This window comes from Glycine max, chromosome 5 (assembly GCF_000004515.6).
Source record: "Glycine max cultivar Williams 82 chromosome 5, Glycine_max_v4.0, whole genome shotgun sequence".
NCBI classification, from domain to species: Eukaryota; Viridiplantae; Streptophyta; class Magnoliopsida; order Fabales; family Fabaceae; genus Glycine; species Glycine max.
The window spans coordinates 14640826-14650765 of NC_038241.2; the positions used below are offsets into that span (position 1 = coordinate 14640826).

The window sequence follows — 9940 nt, forward strand, 5'->3', positions numbered from 1 at the left end:
AGCATTATCAGCTTCAACCATGGTACTGCAGTTCCCTTTGGAAAAAGAACCTAATTACGAGATAGACTGCCTAGTTTGTGATGAAGAGCTTGATGATCCAAAAGACAACTCAATTGGTCATGTGGTTCTTGAAGAATTAGAAAAACATAGACCAACAGAAAAGCCAAAAGCAGAATTGAAGACCCTTCCAGTGCATTTAAAATATGTATTCTTGGAGGATAATGAGACTAAACCCGTTATAACTAGTAGCTCCTTGCAGAATGAAGAATAGGATCAACTGGTACAAATTCTAAAAAGTCGTAAAGCTGCTATTGGTTGGCACATCTCTGATTTAAAAGGAATCAGTCCATCATATTGTATGCACAACATCAATTTGGAAGCTGATTACAAGCCCATGAGACAACCTCAGAGAATATTGAATCCTATAATGAAAGAAGAAGTAAGAAAATAAGTGCTCAAGTTGCTAGAGGCAGGGCTCATTTATCCAATTTCGGACAGTTCATGGGTTAGTCCTATTCAAGTTGTCCCGAAAAAGGGAGGTATGACAGTGGTCAAGAATGATAGAGATGAGCTAATTCCTACAAGAACAGTCACCGGATGGAGAATGTGTATTGATTACAAGAAGCTCAATGAAGTCACAAAGAAAGACCATTACCCGCTTTCCTTCATGGATCAAATGCTTGAGAGACTTGCAGGGCAATCTTTCTACTGTTTCTTAGACGGATACTCGGGCAACAATCAGATTGCAGTAGATCCTCAGGACCAAGAAAAGACAGCTTTCACATGCCCCTTCGGTGTATTTGCTTATCATCGTATATCGTTCGGTCTATGTGATGCCCCAACTACTTTTCAGAGATGTATGATGGCAATTTTTGTTGACATGGTAGAGAAATGTATTAAAGTCTTTATGGATGATTTTTCGGTCTTTGGTGCATCTTTTGGAAATTGTCTAGCAAATTTAGACAAAGTGTTACAGCACTATGAACAATCTAATTTGGTGCTCAACTGGGAGAAATGTCACTTTATGGTTCAAGAAGGTATCATGCTGGGACACTGTAACGACTTACCTCGTCACTACGGTATCAACACTCTAATACGCGATAATTTCAATTTTTATAAAAAGAACTCCCTTAATTTGCTTATGAAAATAGAAGTAATTTCGTCACAACATACATTCACCCAACAACACGCCATTACTTAAGTGAATGTACATAATTATATAGAAACAGTAACTCGGTACATGTCATACACCTAACGAAAATTAAATCTGTTCATAAGTATACTTAAAATCCAAGTTTTACATCTTTAACTCAACAAAATAAAACTTAAAACCAACTACGGAGGAGTTAATTACAAAATACAACTCTCTCCCAACATAATGCCAACGTCATCACGTCGGCTCGGCGGCTCTTCACCAGAATCTTACTCCCTGCACCTTGCTGCTGTCATTCTGCTCCCACGAACAATATTCGTGATCATCACAGGTATCAACCACACGATACAAAATTGCAAGGGTGAGTTCATTATAAAAAGAACCAATACCAAATCCAAATAACCACAATTAGCAAGGAACATAGGCAAACATGATGAGCTTACACAACATTCATTATTCAACACTCATATCCAACAATTATTCATCACCCACATTCAACAATTACTCATCATCCATATTCAACAATTACTCATCATCCATCCATGGATCCAATCAAGACTGCACAAAATGATGCATGCACCTGACTCAACTCTCAGATGCAATGTGATACGCACCAACAACCAAATCTCAAGAAATAGCCTAAGTGTGTCCACACAACACTCTCACTTAGGGAACCATGCAGAGTTCGTCGAGACCACCCGGTTGTGCACGTAACTGCCCCCCCCCCATAGGTGATCAGCCTGGGGGCCCAAAGGAGTTCCCTACCAGGTGACAAGCCCCCTCAGTACCAAGTAAACTCTGCCACAATTACTCTATTTCTTGTGTTGTATGAGCTATGAACACGACCAAAAGTAAGTGTCAAAGACCATGGACCAATTAAAGTGCCTAAGCATCCCCTCATAAATGCTTAGATTCTCTAACCACGCTTGTCACCCACGCCTGGGCCATCCAACAAGGTCAGTGCACTTACCCCCCATGACATACACTCCATACGACATATAAACATGGCCCAAAGCAAGTGCCAAAGACCCTGGAAGGTCAGTGCACTTCGCCCCCCATGAACATACACAACATCCAACGTATGAACATGGCCCAAAGCAAGTGCCAAAGACCTTGGAAGGTCAGTGCACTTCGCCCCCCACGAACATACACAACATGCACATGCCAATGCATTTCCAACATCAATCAACATTCCATTTCCATGTCATTCTCAACATAAATATCATCTCGTCTCAATGACGTTATCAACAACAACAACAACAACCTCTTTTCATTTTCACATATTCATCAACAATAACAACAATTCATGTTGACATGGTCTTTATTAACAACGTCATCTCAAATCAATATCATCATAATTATCATTATCACCACATATCAAATAAAATCCTCAATAGCGACATCAACAATAAATCGCATTCCGCACACACACACACACAGATATATATATATATATATATATATATATATATATATATATATATATATATATATTTGTTTCATGCCTGAGATTCACACTCCCAAGTCTTCAAACAACACAATTCAAATAAAGACAACAATATCATTCATCACCGTAAACATATATGCATCGCATCCCATTTGTCAAAACATAGTTTTTTTTCCTGAAAATCCAGCATGCATATCAATAACAATTATATCGCATCCCATTAGTTAAAAACATCATTTTCTATAAAGGAAAAATCAGCATGCAATAGGGACAGGCAGTTATCCTCATAGCTAGGTTCCCTGACCCTAACTATGGTGTTAAAATGGTAAATTTTATAATAAACTCCCTTCACCTATTGTGAGTATCCACGGGTTCCTTGTCACATCACTTGGAGATTTCATTTTTGTCCCCACTCGTCGGTTCCACGTAAGCCTCTACCATACCAAAACGAAGGAGACTTAATATGGATTTCATGAAAAGATAACGTTTACAAAGTCTCTTTGCTCTAGGATTTTTCAGAAGAAGCGTAAAACATGCAATGGCGGTTTCCAAACTCAGAAATGATGCAAAGGTAAGATGAAACTAACAAGAAACAAGCGTAGAACCATGCCTGAGATTCACACTCCCAGGTCTTCAAACAACACAATTCAAATAAAGACAACAATATCATTCATCAACGTAAACATATATGCATCGCATCCCATTTGTCAAAACATAGTTTTTTTTCCTGAAAATCCAGCATGCATATCAATAACAATTATATCGCATCCCATTAGTTAAAAACATCATTTTCTATAAAGGAAAAATCAGCATGCAATAGGGACAGGCAGTTATCCTCATAGCTAGGTTCCCTGACCCTAACTATGGTGTTAAAATGGTAAATTTTATAATAAACTCCCTTCACCTATTGTGAGTACCCGCGAGTTCCTTGTCACATCACTTGGAGATTTCATTTTTGTCCCCACTCTTCGGTTCCACGTAAGCCTCTACCATACCAAAACGAAGGAGACTTAATATGGATTTCATGAAAAGATAACATTTACAAAGTCTCTTTGCTCTAGGATTTTTCAGAAGAAGCGTAAAACATGCAATGGCGGTTTCCAAACTCAGAAATGATGCAAAGGTAAGATGAAACTAACAAGAAACAAGCGTAGAACCATGGTTACCTTGAAGGAAAATGAAAGGTCAGATTAGGGTTTCTTTCTCTACCGAAATCGCGAGCCAAGTTGGAAGGTTCTGCTTCGGTTGAAGGGTTCCTCTCGGCGTGGGGTCTCAACGGAGAACAACGGCGGTTTGTGGTGGCTACTGGTGGTTGTAGGTGATGGAGAAAAAGCTTGGAACATTAGAAATGGTTTTGGAAGAAAGAAAGGAGAAGAAATGGCATTTTTCCTAAACTACTTGGACTACAAGGCTCAAAAAGCACAAGTGAGCAATTCTCTCGGGAACAGAAACCTCGCGCACCCTCCAAATATCTTCTCAAAGATCCCAACGGTCTGATCGTTGACAAGTATCCTTTGAAGCTGAAAACCGAATTTCGAGAAGATCCAACGATTAACAAAGGCTGGACAACGTTTTTACCGAGATAGCTTCATGTAGCTTCCTTGAGAAGCTTCATTAAGAGGCTTCCTCAAGAAGCTTCCTCGTGGCTTCTTTGAGAAGCTTTCTCAAGAGGCTTCTTTGAGAAGCTAGATTCTTATCTATCCACACCCCTCTATTAACTAAATTAACCTCCTTGAAAATAATTACGAATAAAAATAACGCAACAAATATAATCAAACATCAAACATAATTACTAATAATATGTAGATATATATATCAGGGTGTTACAGACACATGATTTCTAAAAGAGGAATTGAGGTGGATAAATCAAAACTAGATGTTATTGATAAACTTCCACCTCCAGTTAATGTGAAAGGAATACGAATTTTTTTAGGTCATGCTGGATTTTATCAGCGATTCATTAAAGACTTCTCCAAAATTGCTAAACCCCTAAGTAATTTGCTGAACAAGGATGTTGTGTTTGTGTTTAATGAAGAATGTTTAGAAGCCTTTAACACTCTCAAAGCCAAGTTGGTATCTGCTCTTGTGATTACAACACCAGACTGGGGACAAGAGTTTGAATTGATGTGTGATGCATGTGATTATGCAGTAGGTGCTGTGCTGGGGCAGCGGAAGGGCAGAATGTTTCATACCATCTATTATGCTAGCAAAGTTTTGAATGATGCTCAGATTAATTATGCCACCACGGAGAAAGAATTGTTGACAATCGTTTATGCACTTGAGAAATTTAGATCTTATTTGGTGGGATCAAAGATAGTGATTTACACTGATCACACAATAATTAAATATTTGTTGCGCAAAGCTGATTCCAAGCCACGATTGATCAGATGGATACTATTGCTTCAAGAATTTGATTTAGTCATCAAGGACAAGAAAGGTTCTGAAAATATGGTAGCAGACCACCTATCCAGATTAGTGAATGAAGAGGTCACTTTAAAGGAGGCTGAAATAAAAGATAAATTTCCTGATGAATCTTTATTTTTGATTACAGGGAGACCCTGGTTTGCTGATATGGCTAATTTCAAGGCAGCAGGTGTCATTCCCAAAGACCTCAATTGGCAGCAGAGAAAGAAATTTTTTCATGATGCCCGACATTATATTTGGGATGATCCACACTTGTTCAAAGTAGGTGCAGATAATCTTCTTCGAAGATGTATGACAAGTGAGGAGGCCAAGGGAATATTGTGGCATTGTCACAATTCACCGTGTGGCGGGCATTATGGCGGAGACAAAACAGCAGCTAAGGTTTTACAGTCAGGATTTTTCTGGCCAACACTCTTTAAAGACCCCCATCACCATGTCTTAAAGTGTGACCAATGTCAAAGAATGGGGGGAATTTCCCGAAGGAATGAGATGCCTCTGCAAAACATTATGGAAGTTGAAGTTTTTGATTGTTGGGGTATTGATTTCATGGGTCCATTTCCTTCATCTGCAGGAAATGAATACATTTTGGTAACTGTTGATTACGTGTCTAAATGGGTGGAAGCTATGGCCACTTCAAGAAATGATGCTAAGACTGTGGTGAAGTTTATCAAGAAGAATATTTTTGCTCGATTTGGGGTACCTCGAATCTTAATCAGTGATGGTGGTTCGCATTTTTGTAATACTTAACTTCAAAAGGTGTTGAGTCAATATCATGTGAATCATAAAGTCGCATCCCCCTACCACCCTCAAACTAATGGGCAAGCCGAAGTATCCAACAGAGAATTAAAGAAAATATTAGAGAAAACAGTGGTGTCAACAAGAAAAGATTGGTCAGCCAAATTGGAAGATGCACTGTGGGCTTACAGAACTGCATACAAAACTCCAATTGGTCTGTCTCCTTTTCAACTGGTGTATGGCAAATCATGTCATTTACCAGTTGAAATGGAACACAAGGCATATTGGGCTCTGAAATTTCTAAACTTTGATGAGAAGGCATCCAGGGAGCACATAAAGATCCAATTGTTGGAGTTGGAAGAAATGCGATTAACAGCTTATGAATCTTCAAGACTTTACAAAGAAAAAGTCAAGACCTATCATGACAAAAAACTATCAAAGAAAGACTTCAAACCGGGACAACATGTACTAATTTTTAATTCAAGATTGAAATTATTTCTCGGTAAGCTGAAATCCAAATGGTCTGGACCCTTTCTTATCAAGAAAGTTCGATCTTACGGTGCAATAGAGCTATACGACCCATAATCTCAGAATCCTGACAGAACATGGGTAGTAAATGGCCAGAGGTTGAAACTGTACCATGGTGAAGAATTTACACGGGCACACAACACCATACATTTGATCACCCATTGAGGTAAAAGCATCAAGCTAGTGACGTTAAATAAGCACTTCGTGGGAGGCAACCCAGTTCTAATTTCTGCTTTTCTTTTCTTTTATGTAGGGCATAATGTGGAACTTACTTCATAATCATTACATTGGGGTATATCAGCTTATTTTGAAGGATAGATATAAGGGTTTCAATTTCTTGAGGAAGGAACTAAAAAATAACTCGAAAAATTTTTTTTCTTCTGAAAAGCAGTCCTTTTGCTAAGCGCAAGCCTTGCGCTAAGCGCATCTTTGGTCATGCGCTAAGCTGAGAGTCTCTAGCGCTTAGCGCTCAACCCTTGCATCTCAGGTTGATTTGGTCCGCTAAGCTGGCCAAGGTTGAGCTAAGCCCATTTCAATTCGATCTGAATTTGGCTAAGCCACGACCGGCTCGCTAAGCGTATTGTATTCTTTGGCTAAGCGCGACACGTCGCTGCTAAGCTCATTTCCTTGTGGCCAGAACTAGGGTTCATTGAGCTAAGCGCTAGTCATGCCAGCTAAGCCCAAATCCTTGCGGCCATAGCAGTGCTAAGCGATCCATCATCCCCTAAGCTTATGCCCCTCCATATTCTAGATGCATCATTTTAGCTAAGCCGGCCCAGATCCCGGCTCAGCGAGAGTTATAGGTTTTATGACCTGCAGAATTTGCTAAGCACCGCTTTTGTGCGCTAAGCCCAACTTCATTAAAAAAATTGAATTTCAAACTTGGGCTAAGCACGCATATCTGCTAAGTGAACCTCTTTGAGAAACCAAATGTCTCTCTGGCTCGCTTAGCGCTGAGGTTGGCTAAGCGAGAAGGTTGAAAAATTGCTTAAGTGAGTGTAACATCAGTTACACTCACATTTGCCCAAAATTCTCAGAGCATATCCTGCATTTTCTCTCTCACCTAAATCTGTACAACCTGCATTCTTGCTTTCTTTTTTGCATCTTCTACGCATCTTTAGCCCACAACAATCCAAGTAAGGATTAGAAAACCATAGATTTAGCTTTTGATTTCTAGGGTTTGAATGATTTTTAGATTAGTGAAAGATTAGCATTTTGTGAATGATTGTGTTGTGTAGATAGTTTTGAATGGTTTGCATGTTTAATATGCCTTTTAAAGGCTCAAAAATGGAAGAAAATACACTGCATTTTTTGCGTTTTTTCTGGAAAACGCGATGAACTCGCTAAGCGAGCATATTGCGCTAAGCGAGTTCATCAAAATTCATTGAATATATGCATTCCTAGACGAACTCGCTAAGCGCACCTACAGTGCTAAGCGAGTGTATCTTGTAAGGATGAACACTCATCCTCCTATTGAGATACCTGTGGCTAAGCAAGGCAGAATCGCTAAGCCCAGGTAACTTAGTCAAATTTTATTTGTTTTAAGCCACACACTAAGTCGAGCCTATCTGGGCTAAGCTCATTTCATTGTGGCAGCCATTGGCTCGCTTAGCCCCCATACTTAGTGAATTTTCTGAATTTCATGGTGCCGCTAAGCACAACCCTTCTGAGCTTAGCGCACATCTGTTGCAGCAATTGTTAGGCTTAGCAGGTAGTTGCCAGCTAAGCCGATCATGCAGAAGTAGAATTTTCTGCAACATCCGCTAGCGGCCCCACGTGTCGCTAAGCAGTAGTGTGTATTTTGTGAAGACAAGCTAAGCGGACCATGTCTCGCTAAGCCGCCAGTGTTTTTCTTAGTCCTATTTTTCTGTTTTTCAATTTGAATAACTTGTGGTCTAACTAACTTTTTGGGTTCCTTTGTGTTATAGATGGCCTCCAGGAAACATAAGAGCATTAGGGCAAGGCCAACTGCTCAATATGATACTAGACGATTCCATTCACTTGATGCTTGGAACCGTTATACATATAATGTCTTGGGGAGGAATATTTTGCCAGAAAGGAAGGTTGAGGTATACCACACAGAGTTCGGCGACTTCATGACAAAGTCTGAGAGGCGTAATCTTCATAAATGCCTCACCAACTTGGTTGATGGGACTATTGATCTTGCTTTGGTGAAGGAATTTTATGCTAATCTCTACAGCTCTGAGGGTCCTTCACCAAAGCAAGCCAGAGTTAGAGGCCACCTGGTGAAGATAGACGCAGACAGCCTCAACACATTTTTAGAGACACCTGTAGTCCTAGAGGAGGGGGAGTCATTACCCACCTACTCTATGTACTGCAAGTTGCCCACAGACTACAGAGAGATTGAGGTTGCTCTTTGCATACCAGGGAGGGGGTTCATCTTGAACGATGAGGGCCATCCTGGGAGGATTCTCAGGAAAAATTTGACTACATTAGCCCAGGTGTGGAGTGTTCTCTCATACTCCAACCTGGCCCCCACATCTCACACCTTTGACCTGACAGTGGACAAAGCTAGGCTGATCTTTAGCTTAGTCTCTCACATGGACATGAACATAGGAGCGCTCATTTCTTGCCAGATGACTTCTATAGCCCAGTCTAACTCTTCTAGACTTGGGTTTCCTGCTCTTATCACTGCCCTATGTCGAGCCAGAGGGGTTGTCTCTAACAGCCTCACTTTTGAGCGCCTGATTCCGGTCATTAATTTGGCCTACATCAGGAAGAACTGTTGGAATCCTGATGATCTGACAGTTTCTATCCGAGGGGCTAGGAGGGCGAGGGCGAGGGCGAGGCCAGCTGATCTTCCTTCCACATCTGCAACTCCTACTCCAACATCCACTTCAGCAGCTCCTTCAGTCCCAACTCAGATTGATTCTCAGCACTTTGAAGCCATGCTTTAGAGCATTCATCAAGGGCAGATCATTTTACTTCAGAGTTTACAGGTGGTGGCGCCTCCAGGATCCATTCCTTCCATTGAGCAATTTCTGGAAAGGGTAGCCTGGCCTGGGGCCCAACCTTCTCTTCATAGGGAAGATAAAGGTCCCACAGACCAGGAACCCTGACAGGTACATGATGCTTCCTCTGGGACCACCATTCCAGAGCCATTTACTTTTCAACAAGATGCAGGTGAAGAGCAGGTTAGACCAGAGACTGCCACCACTCTTGAGGGCACTTCAGAGCCTCCTGCTTCAGTGGTAGACCTCTCCTCACCACAACCTGCAGCTGACCCCTTTACTCCTGTAGTTGATACACCAGAGGACCAGACCACACCAGTCCTGACTCTGAACACTTCTCCTCTAGCTACTCCAGACTCCAGTACTTCATCTGACAGATGAGGAGGATGTTCAGACGCATGATACTCAGGACATGTCTCAAGAATTTTAAATTCCTGAGGATTTTACTTTTTGGATATTTTTTTATATATAATTATTATATTTCAGTACAGTGTCTTAGTTATTTTGGTTAATGTTTATATATACTTCTATTTTTTCTGTGGATAGTTAGTATGCATGTTTTGAAGCATATGGAACAGTTTAACTTGACTTTGATGATTATGCAGTGAAACATTTATATCTTTTTGTGAAAATTGGTGTTATGAATTGATTTTGGGTTGAATGCATGATTGTGATGGAGTT

The 9940-nt window shown here is 40.5% G+C and overlaps 1 pseudogene; it reads left to right on the forward strand.

Moving 5' to 3' along the window:
* The first annotated feature begins 427 nt into the window (after positions 1–427).
* LOC113001661 (uncharacterized) lies at positions 428–9205 on the forward strand (annotated as a pseudogene).
* The last annotated feature ends 735 nt before the right edge of the window (positions 9206–9940 follow it).